General features: G+C 33.7%; 1 protein-coding gene across 1 annotated transcript in view; it reads right to left on the minus strand.

The window, feature by feature from the left end:
• LOC118737610 (octopamine receptor beta-1R) overlaps nt 1–12639 on the minus strand; it is a 60310-nt gene that overhangs the window by 20603 nt on the left and 27068 nt on the right. The window lies entirely within an intron of this gene.

The raw sequence follows: 12639 nt of genomic DNA on the forward strand, positions 1-12639 counted from the left end.
ATTTGCTTTTACTGATTTGACAACAAACCCGCCAAAAACTAAACCAAAATACATGTAAATTTTGACAGCTAATTCACCTTGGTTTATTTTTTTTTTCAGTGTATGTATGTACTATAAAGTGATGCTTGAGTGCCAAACAAATAGCGAAAGCTACCAGCTATCACTCTCAGTGTAGCAACAAGTAGGTGCTTAAACTATCCATATTGGCATTTTAAAGCACATACAAAAATTGTGTCAAAGCAGTGTGACCGATGGACGAAAGCAGTAAGTGAACGGAATTGAAAAGAACATAGTAGTAGTAGCTACTGTTTTCGATCATAGTCAACCGAAATCCTTCAGATACTCACTTCAACCAATACACTCAGTCTCGTTACAAAAGATTCAATATACATACACAGCTATTACATTACCAAAAAAAAATCAGTTAATAAATTGTAGTTTTTACTTAACATGAAAATCGTAATGGTCGTTTTTGCTTCATGTCAAATTTGAATCCCTCCATCAGCTCTAAATAGTATTCACTAATGATCTTTATACCTTTTTTAAGGTAACCTCTGTGAATGATAACGCGTGCATACAAACAAACAAAATGTAGGCATGCACGTGCAACCGGATGGTGCAGAGTCTTCGTAATATATCCTCCAGAATAAAACATTTTATATTTTAAGACTTCCTCCAAATTATTTCGGATAATAGGAGAGCTGGATCGAATTGAAAATAGAACCAAAAATCTCATCATTTTGATTCCGTTGATACAATTTTTTTAAATTTATACCCCTTCTATCATCTGAAGTGATTTTTTAGAGAAAATATTTTCAAAAGGTATAAGCTTTTAAAAAATATTTTAATGGAGGTCTTAGATAGAATATAATAAATTGTATATATCCGTAATAAAACAATACCGTTTTTTTTGTGGAGAGTGGTGCATTCTAATGTATATATATCATTCTTATTTTTGGTGGGAATATCCTCTGGATAGCAACCGGAAGTGAGTTAATGCGAGAAAGCAAACCTCTTAACAATGGGTTGTGCGCTGGGTGCCCAAAAACGCCTGCCAACGAAAGGTTCAATTTAGCCTCGGAGACAGCCTTCTTTCTTTTGATGAGCGATGAGCTGTATGAGGAAGAACATATTCAAGCGTGCAGTGGGTTTTTTGTGCTGATTACGAATCCGTAGATATAAAGTTTCTATCAGCTCCCGATTTTGAGGAAAACGTAGTTAAAGTGTAAAAAATTGCATTTTTGGCAGTGTTTCAGAAGCTCCAGCGGAGAAACAAAAGAAAATTTTCATTTAGGCCGAAATTAAAGCTGGAGCTTTCGACTACAATGTCTGAAAATGCTGATAGTTTTGATGCGAAATAAGAACGAATCTCCGGAATGTCGCTGATTAAATATAACACGAACAATTCCAAAAAGTATTAAAAATTCAAATAAAAACATATTACGCAAAAATCAAAAAAAAAAAATCTTTAAGAAACCCCAAAGAGAAAAACACAAATTTAGAGAAAATTTGGAAAAGTTTTATAACGTCTCGAAAATTATGAAGCACTCTCAAATACTTAAATAATTACTTATAAAAAATACTTATACAAATTAAAAAAGGAACTTAAAAATCACCGAAATCCCTTAAGAAAAGAAAAACAATTCTGAAAAGTAGAATACGAAGAGTCCCGGAAACATCCAGAAAGTTTTTCAAAAGTTACGAAAAGTTCCGAAAATTATTAAGCACCCTCAAATACTTAAGTATTTAAAATTTGGTATCTCCTAAATATCGTACAGTATTTACATATTTTAATACATATTTAGCAACTCGTAAATACCAAAGTTTTGTTTTACCTTTACCATTTCGACGTCTATATACACAAGCAAGTACTTTAAGCACAAAAATATTTAAGTTTGCCCATCCCTGGCTAAAACTTGAAAAAATTACTCCAGCGTTTACTGTAATATTTTGAAGCCATAGTACTTCGCCTTTCGCAGCCATTTAAAATCAAGGGAAATCTTCCATGGCTATTCATTTTGCGGGTTGAAGTATAATGAATACTTCATAACGTACGAGTGACCTTGAATTGCTACAAAACGTTAAGCGTTTGAGTGTTTACTCAGCTGTAACGGCGATGATGCTCCAGGCAACTTTGCCACACAGCAAAAGCTGAGGGATTTGTTGAACTTAAAAAAAAAATAGAATAAAATAAAAAATAAAAACCATAATAATGCAACCAAACACAATAAACTGCGCACCAAAGCTACAGTCAAAGCACAGCCGACTAAAGCTGGGTTACTTTACGAATTTTCGGACAATTGCTCACGCATTACCATTTCTGCAGCTATGAAGTGCTTCTATTTTTTCTCCACTTTTTTCTTTTGCTTTCCAGAAAAGTTGTTGCATACACTGTGTGTAAGTTTGCTTGTGCTGTTTTCTTTTTTTTTCGATTTCATTTTCTGTTCTTATTCTAAACATTTAGCCAACATTGCTGGTGCTTGATGAAGTTTTCAATTTGTTGCCATCAATTTAATCATTACTGACGAGTGCGTGGAAGTGGAATTCGATTTTATTAAGAATCGAGAAGAAAAATTGAAAATGAAAGCGGCATGAAAGCACTGAGACGCTGTGTTATCGCACTCGTCCGGAAAATTAATGCTTAATGTTATGTACATTAGGGTGGGTCCTTAAATGTATGAATAAGATTTACTAAACCTTAACCCCTACATCGATGCTACTATAGTTGAAGATATCATATAAACATTTTAGTGACAATTGGAGACGGGTGCGGCGTGTCGCACAGTTCAGATTACCCTTTGAAGACTCGAAAAATGTTAATTAAACATAAATCAAATAAAGTACAATAAAACAATGAAAAGCAGTTTCTTTAGTTACATTTTGGGACTGCCAAGTTATATAACAGCTGCTGATAGGTTAAAGCATTTAAAAGTGGAAAATGGCACGGCAGAGAGAGGAGTAAAACTTGTAGAAGAGTACAATAAAGTTTTGTCCAAAAGAAAGGTGACGAAACACTAACACTACAAAGCAAACTTGACCTGAACAATTTGTAGTTAAGTGTTTAATTATGGTGTAAAATAAGTGAGTTTCATATTAAGATTAAATTTTTATGATCTAAAAAAATTACTCCTGGTAAATTGCTAAATTTAATTTCTTAAGCGGAAAAATATTATAAAACTATTTTTATATTTTTTTAATTTGACTTTAGTCAGTCTTTCTAAGGTAATCTAAACTTTTCCCCCTGTGCGACACCCATTAACCTACTCCAATCGGGACCAAAATTTACGTTTGATATCTTCGACTATGGTAGTATCGATTTTGGTTATTAGATGGAAAAAATAAAATAAAAAAATTTATTTTTGAGTCTCCATAGAGGAATCTGAACTTTTCCCCCTGTAGTATTGATTTTGTGTATTAACTAAAAAAAAATCATTTTCATTTTTTGAGTCTCCATATAGGGATCTGAACTTCTCCAATCGGGAGCAAAATTTATATGTGATATCTTTGACCATGGTATTACCGATTGAGTGGGTGAAACTGAAAAAAATCGCTCATTAAATTTTTAAGGGCAACCCTAATGCACATATGTACATGCAGGGTCGGATTAACATGTATGGGAGTCCAAAGCCCGCAGAAAATGTGGGCGCCCTAAAGTGATAACACCCGCGTCCTTTTCGACTTAAAAACCGAAAAATATCCTCTCTAAACTGAGAGCAGTCAGGTGAAAATGACTTTTCGCTACCGCAGCTCATTACCATCATACAAGAGGTATAAGCGCAGAATGATTTTTAAGTGAAAATTAATTACTGCTATGTTTTGTTTTGAAGGCGGAAAAGACGCTGAAATAAGCATTTCTATCGATTCATTTGCGATTATTTTATTAAGATTCACGCACGCTTTAAGTAGGAGAAGTTCATTTAAGATCGATTTCGGGACATTGTCTACAGTGCAAATTAGGCCTCCAACTAAATCGTGCAATTACACACTCATTGGACGAAATTCTGTCATTAAGCGCTATCATCAAACAGTATACATATAACCGGAATAATGTAATTCCGTACGAAATTTGTCCCCAGGCTAAAAGTTGTATCGTCGATGTTTTTAAGTCGATAGGTTGCAAGCGTAAATTTGATGATCTTTTTCATCAACATATTGAACGCATTTCCTTTGGAATCTTCAAAAGCACTCAGAGATTTCAAACAATCAATAGCTACCTTCAGGGTCTTGGTTGAGCTTTGCAGAAATTTTCTACTCGAAATAAATCTTTCAAGAATCTCATGCCAAAACACAATGTACATATAAAGCTGTTACGAGAGAGCACATCTTCCTTTACAAGACCTGAAGCTCGATTTCTCAAAATATTTTTCTTTTCATCGTCATCTCGAAACTATATCAACGCTTGTGGGAGGAGAACAAATCAAACTTTCTTGCTTTTGTAGCATCAGCACGATATGGCCAACGGGTATCACAAAAAAATGTGGTTGATTCTATGAGGCAGAAAATGTATTACTCAAAATATCATATCCTCTAAAAAATCTATCGCCCAGAAACATGAGATGGCCGCTGCTTTTCCAAACAAATTCAGTGAATGTGCACAGCATTCAATGTAAGCCGCATCCCTATTTTCTTTCATCAGAGTATCATAGCGAGCATTCGCTATTATTTTCCGCTCATGTTAGCGCATTGTCGTATGATTGTCCACGGAAATCTTCGTCAATGTCGTGTTACTTGAAAATTAGTATTAGTAGATCTAGCGCATTTTCGTCAGTGTAGCCAAAATTGGGAAGAAATGTTAAAAATCGTTCGACTGGTACCTTCCACGTATCTTATACCTCGATGCCGGTATTGCAAAGGCATCGACGTTACTCGGTCACCCGTAACTTTTACTGAGTTGGGCTAACGTCTGTATCCAGGCCCCTGAGCCATATAGGGAAGCAATTTATATTTTTTGAATTGCATTGTCATCGCGATCGAAATTATCAAGTTTCAAACTTGTCGCGAAGTTAGTTTAAAATCGATTGGAAATTTCCGCGCAATGAGCAAGTTTAATAAAAGCTTGTAAAAATCAACAAAAATATGTGAAACTATAGATGAGCAGCTGTCGGAAATGTTTTTCAGAATGGTTTCTGTAATGCATGAGTAACTAAGGAATGTGTCTGGAAAAAGAAAATTTGTATGACTCTACCAAAAATTTCGATGACAAAACTTTTTTGGACGTTTAAAATTTTCAAACAACTAAATGTTTCGTGATCGTTCTGCGGGGCATCCTGGATGGAGGGGCTCCCTCGGCACATGCATGAATCCGGCCCAGTGTACATGCCACACAAACTAATACATACAAATGTTAAACTGTTTTCAAGTCGCAGCAACTTTGACCGCCCTTCCGGGTGTGACAAACTGAACTTTGTTTTAAACTTAAATGTAAAAGTTTTAGTCGAGTTGGGTATATTGAAATTTAGCGTATGTAGAATAGCATGTTTGTCCGTTTGATGTCAGAATACATGGAAATACATACATATACAATACATTGGAAAGACATACATTCAGGCTAAAGCACAAACTAATTTTTACTCATTTATTTGATAATTTTGTAAGTATGAGTTAAGCAAAAACATTCTTACAAAAACAAATTTAAAGAAATATCTGCCAATTGAGATACAGAAATGTTTACAAATCCTGCCAAAAAGTTTTAAAGCTCAACATTGGCTTTAGATTTCATATCTGATGTTATCAAAATGACTTTAATATGTTTGCTGATATGAGAACTTATGTGCTCTAAAGTTTCCTTGAATTTTTTGCGATACTTATGTACATGCATATCTACACCAAAACGACTTAAATTTTACAGGACGGAGGACAAAAAATACGTGAACTAGGCCTTTTTGCATTGATGATGAGACGATATGTGCATATGTATGTATAGTGATTTCGTTACAACTTTTTACCAAAAAGATAATTTCTCCCTTTGCAATGTAGTAACATTTGAATTCATTAGGTAAATTCAGATCAAAATTTGAAAAATTAATTTAAACGGATTAAGTTTCTAGGAGCTGTCTAATTAATATTTTTTATTACTATTGAATAAGGAAAGTTTTTAAATGATTGTTGTTGTGTAAAATTGCTTAACCGTTTTTTTAGCGAATTCAGAAAATTAAATATCACACAGAAATTTTAGCATAAAGACGAAGTTTATTTCTCAGTAGGCAATTGAAAAGCTCTACGCTCTACAAGTCTCTCATCATGCACGAGCTTTTATAAGGCCCAAAAATATGGACGATATCTAACAAAAATCAGAGGGCTTTTTGCCCTTCCGAGAGAACTATTCTACGCAAGATCTATGGCCCTATTCGCGTGGGTGAGGCATACCGAAAAAGATATAATGACGAACTGTACGAGCTTTTTAATGACATGGACATAGTTAACCGGCCGTCTTCACATGCTTGAAAATCTCGCTTGCGTTTTGCTTTTTTCTCTGGCAAGTGAGATAGAGTTTAGTTTGTACAAAGTCGCCAAAAAAGAAGGTTCAAGCTTTTCAGGCCAAATTTGTATTTTCCAGCTAAATAAACGATGTTTCTACTCGGAATAATTCTGCGAAATCAGAAAATACCTGTCAAATAACAAAAATTATAGTTGAAAGCATGCGAGATCTCGCTCCAGCACGTGAAGTAAGTGCATAAAAATACAACGATTGCGCTAGGCGCCCACGTACACAATGGAAGGACCAAGTGCAGAATAACCTTTAGGCATTTGGGATGAAGCTTTTTGGTCTCGGCCTAAAGCGAGAAACGATTGCAGTGCCAAATAAGAAGAAGAAGTAAGGCTAGTCACGCCTCGAAATATCTGTAAGAGAGCACAAGCTGTTTTTTGCGCACATTAATTTTCCATCGTGAATATAAATCGTATAGTCGGAGTAGATGTACGGAACATGAAACGCCAAACTTTCTTCATTTTATTTTATTAATCAATAAAAGTTATGCTAACAGACTATGCAATAAATATGAAATTGAATGAAGTGTACGCCTAGCTTCTAATGACATAAGATTTCATTAAAGGAGAACAATCAGACGAATAAGTTTTGTATGGTGAGCACGCAAAAAATAAATCTTTTAAGATCCTTCTGAATAGACTCTAGTCTATTAATAACTATAAATTGCAAAAAATGTTTCCAAATAAATACAGCGTATTCCACCTCAGAAACATAGAACGTAAGTTCAGCTATTAATATTCGATGAGCTACGCCATTAAAAGCCTTAGGTATAAGAGGCATCAATTTGGCGTGGTTTTTGAAAGGTTTGAAATATCCTCCTCTGCAAAAACACTTAAATTAGTTAACGTGGATTTGACCGGAAAAAACCCATTGTTGGTTAAGACATGTCAAGTGTTTGACAGAAAAATATATTTTGTCTCTTACTATAAATACCTACGCTCCAACAGCCTATGTAGAGACAATAGCAAGTTCGGAAATCAGCCCAAAATTTTCAAAACCAATTTTATAACCATTTTTGTGAACGAGTGTGATAAAAGTGATGTTCATCGAGAACACTATTCATGAATTCGCTTCTAGTTAAAATCTTTTTTTTGGAAATTTCAAGACCCTACTTCCTAATTTTATTAATTTTTATGAGAAATATAATTGCCTATTTTTATAGATTTTTTAAAGGTCATTTAGAGGTCGCGACCTGTCGATTTAGGTCAGAAAATAGGATTTTGTAGATTTACCAGTTTTTGAATGACTATTTCTGATTCGATTTCAAAGATTGAATATAATCTTAGAAGATAATATATAGGCCTTTAAAATGGTATATAATAGTCTATTGTCGGACTAGGCTTGTTGGGATTATTTATCGGGTGAATTGAAAAAGGACCCATATTCCTCTAAATATGGACAATACGCGATTGCAACAAATAAGGTATCAGTTTATTTAAAAATTGATTTAATTTTAGATGGTATTCCATATTTTGAATTTATCTCTGGTCAAAATTTATAAAAATTAAGAAATATATGAGACTTTTTTTAATTTACCCGATAAAAAATCTCAACAAGCCTGGTCCGCCAATAGATTATTATATACCATTTTAAAGGCCTATATATCGTCTTCCCACATCATATTCGATCCTTGAAATCGAATCAAAAAGAGTCATTCAAAGTCTGGTAAATCTACAAAATCCTATTTTCTGACCTAAATTGAAAGGTCGCGACCTCTTTTTAAAACTCCTTCGTCTGACACTAATATTTCGATATTTGATTTATTTTGTGTAAAAGTAAAACAAATTCGACATGCCATACAGCTGAAAACCATTTAAAAGTATATTCACACTAAAGTCTTTAAATTTTTTCATCAGGTATTGTGATACATATTTCAATGAACTTATGGATTAAGTTGAAATTGATTTTTTTAACACGTAACAACTTATCTAAATACAGTTCAAAAATAAATTATTTTCAAACCCATTTTGATTGATGCCCATATTTTTACAATCCATTTAAATTATAAAATACTCTTCTGACACCCTAAAAAAATTCTAACTGTTCAATTCAAAAATTTCTTAGCACTCGTTTGTTTGGTACCTATATTTTAAAATTTCATATAACTTGTGTATAATTAACCAAATTCAACTTTAAAAACAGGCGGCAACCCTCTTCAAAATTATTTTTGAACTAAAATATTTTTTAAATATCTCTTCTCTGACATTGCGATAAATATTTTTGAAGTAACTTATTTATTAAGTTGCACTTTATTTTATAAACACGTGGCCACAAAAACAAAATATTGTCCCGAAATAAAGGGTTTTAAACCAATTTCGATTGAATTTGAATTTGACTTTTAAAATGGTGGCAACCCTCAAACGCATCAAAAATATTCTAAATTGTCAAACTAAAGATTTCTTGAAACTCTTTCATTTGACACCAATTTTTAATACTTCATATAACATAGCGCACCTTTATTCGTGTGTAGTGACGAAATATGAATCCTTTCTCCAAGATTTTAACAGTTTAAAAATTTTCTAGGGCTCCACCAACTATGTTCCAAGAGCGTCAAAATTGTAAGCCCGCCTTGATTGCAAGGCTCCCAAAATGTTAATAAATATTCATAAACGAATTGCCAATACAACCCTGCGTATGAGTAAAATTAGATGCCGCGCTTGCACATGCCAGCTGTATAGACACTTTATTTTCAACCGCTACTACACCACCACAGTCTCATTTTTGCGGCATTTACATATTTACATATTTCATTCTTAGGAACTACATACAAAGCGACGACTTCAACGACACCACCAATTTCCGATAGCAATAAGAATTTTATTCAAATTGCATTACTATACAAAACACGAACTAGTGATATAAACTACTTTAAATATTTACTGGTATGCGAGTGAAAACGAGGCACTTTAAATGAATTGAAATTTGTTTTACTCTTATCGAGAGCATTTGCATTGAAAAGACCCTGCAGAAAAATTAGCAATTTCTTTACAAATTTCTATTTAAATATCCTCATACATAAATTACTTTCAATACAGTTTTTTCTGTATTTCGCAGATTTTTTTCGTATTCAGCACAAATGAAAGAAAGGTGATCGAATTCAAATATGCGAAATAAGCAAATATATAAATAAATAAAAATATAAAAATTTAAGAAATCTTTTTTTTTATTGAGTTTATATCCAAAAGTAGTTAGCTACAAGCTAGTTGACATCTAATACAGGGGAAACCGGTTCACACTATTTTGCGATAACCGCCCTTCAAAAGTCAAAAAGCCAAAGGAAATAGTTAATAAATAGTTACCACTACTCGACTGCTACTTAGTTAAGAGTTAGCTACAAACTACATAGTCCCATTTCCTGCAGGGGAAGTGAATATGCCATGCTAAGGGAATTTACCTTTCCGTGACAAAACTATGTACTGAGAAGTGATAACATGTATAATATTGAAAACTTTGACTTGCTGTTTACAACAAATAACAATCTTTCAAATTCAAACTCTTAAAGTTTTCTACTAAACAGTTAACTAAGTTAGCGACTTGATGTGCAATGAATAGGAAGCAGCAATGGGCCTTAAGATACTATATTGCAAAGAAAATAGCCCCGTTTTCGTACACAAAAACTTGCAAGAAACCAGCAAAAGAGAAAGAACTCGAGAGAGCAAAAATGACAGCTGAACTTGCAAGTTTTACTAGATTTTACCGGATAAATTTTTACTAGTAACTATTTGCCAGTACGAAAACCCAGAGATGGCATGATGCTAAGTGCAGTTCACACTAACTGAAGAATTGCTTGTGTGGCTTTTATAGTTGCAATTGACAAAATAATCCTATTTAAATATATAATAAGATGGAAAAAAATTCATTTTTTTCTAGAAAATTGCTGCGGAAAATAACATCAAACTTCCACGTTTCTGTCATTGGGAGTAAACATTGGCTTACTCACCGAAAATTTGGCTACTGGCAAGTGACTGGATAGTTTCTTACTGGAAAATACGAAAACAGAGCTAATGTCTTCGCCGATTTTATATTTAAATAGATATTTTGAAACTTGTTATAATTTTGGCTTAATTAAAATTTAATTCATATGAGTATAAATCAAAGAATGAAACCGAGAGTGCTTTGGTTTCGTTCTTCAAAATTAGTTTCCGTTCCATTTCGGTTTCGGTTTCGACACAAAGTGTCAAATTCGGGGTTCCTTTTTCGATCCCATTTCGAAAGCTACTGAAGAAATTATGAGAAGACTTTATACTTTAGTTAACATTAATAAAGTTGGTATTAACCTTCACAATTCGATTTTAAATTTTCCTGTAAATTCGCTATAAAGTTTCAAAATCGTCATTCGCATAAAGGAATCAATGTTGGTGACGAGCAAAATTCATTTTTATATGGAAAAAGATGTCGAATTTCGACAACTGGGCGATATTAAATAGTTCTACAAGTTATGACTATGCCTATTGCTTTAGCACTAAGATTTAAGATTTTTTAAAAAGTGGAGATCTGTGGAGGTAATGTCAGATTTTAACTCCATGGACCAAAAACCGATCGATGATAGTAATTTCACGAAACTTCCATGAATCTTATGTCACGGTTCGGTGGAAGTTACGTCAATGGAAATTATGTCGAAACACCTGCGAAAAGGCATACGACGACGAATACGAAGACGCAACCGATCTGAAGACGAATACGAAGACGTCGACTAAAACGAAGACGAAGGCTATGCGAAGACTAATTCGAAAAAAACTCAAGTATAAAGAGGATTCGAAGACGAAGACGAATACGACGACGAAGTCGAAAATTAATATGGATAAGAATACGACGACGCATACGAAGTGAAATACTAATACTATGGCTTTGAATCCTTTTACGAATATATTCCAAAGACACAAACGTATATGAAGAAAGCGACTTAAACGAAGGCGAAAACATCTTCGGGACCTTTACAAACACTAAAAGAACATTCACTTGCCGGACATACTTAGGATTAGTCGGTTGGTTTGGTTTTGTAAGAGTTTGATCTACTAGTATCAAAATCGTAATTATACCAGAGTAAAGCCGAATAACTTGGAAATTATTTAAAACACTTTTTGGACGCAGAAGAAATTCTGCCTTTTTGTGGGGCTATGGTGGAAATTTTAATTAATTTTAATTAATAATATTTTTTTTTTCCCCTTAGCAACCGACTCGACCCAGGGTATCTGTTCAGGTAGAGAACCTGCCAATTCACACAACCTATCGATTATCGATATTTATTTAATGAAGTCACAAATTTCCAGCTGCATATTGCAAATGGATTGATGAAACTACATTTAAGTAAACACTTTTGTTACCATTTTTTTTGTTTGGTAGCTCTAGTATCACTTTCGCATTGTCGATTGTCGCTAGTCTTCCGCTTGTTTGGCTTCCTTTACACTCATTTTCTCAACGTTCAAAACTTCGTTTCCAATTCAATGGAACGTTATTTTATTTGTGCTGCAAATTCAATTGAAAAAAACGGAAATGAAATCGTTTTGCATCTGACTATAATGGGTAAGTGTAAAATAGCGGCATGTTATATAGGAAGTGCTACTATCTTGATAAACGGTGTTGCAAGCCGCCCACCAGAACTCTGTGCTGAAATGCTGCTGAAAATTGCGCGCACAGGAAAAATGAAACATTGGAAGAGGAAGGAAGCACTTTAGCCCAAGCCGTCATACTTTAAGCAACTCAACTCTTCGCTATTTCAATTTCTTACTTTCCATATTTTGTTATACTAACTATTTTCATTTTAGTTACTATTTTTGTTTTGAAATTTACAAAGTTTCCCTTTTTACTGCTTTCTTACAATTTGCACAACTTTGCAATTTCAAGTATTTGAACTTTTTAATGTTCTTGTTCCTCACAGTTATTTATGCACTCGGAATGCTTTGGTTGACATATTTGAGTGGTATATAAAAATAAAAATAAATGCTAAGAAGGAATCAGGGCACAAAAGGGAAAAGAAAAGCAGTAAACTTTTTGCCGCGCTGGTCCACGAACACTGTTTAAAATGATACTTAATATTGTCGTCTTTAACTGTGTTAGCAGGAGTTAAATTACCACTTAACGCTACTATTTTCTATTTCAGTGAGCTATTAACCTAAGACCGCTTAGCTGTTGCATATTACGTTAAACATTGT

This window comes from Rhagoletis pomonella, unplaced genomic scaffold (assembly GCF_013731165.1).
Source record: "Rhagoletis pomonella isolate Grant_MI unplaced genomic scaffold, Rhpom_1.0 Rhpom_scaffold_00004, whole genome shotgun sequence".
NCBI lineage: Eukaryota > Metazoa > Arthropoda > Insecta > Diptera > Tephritidae > Rhagoletis > Rhagoletis pomonella.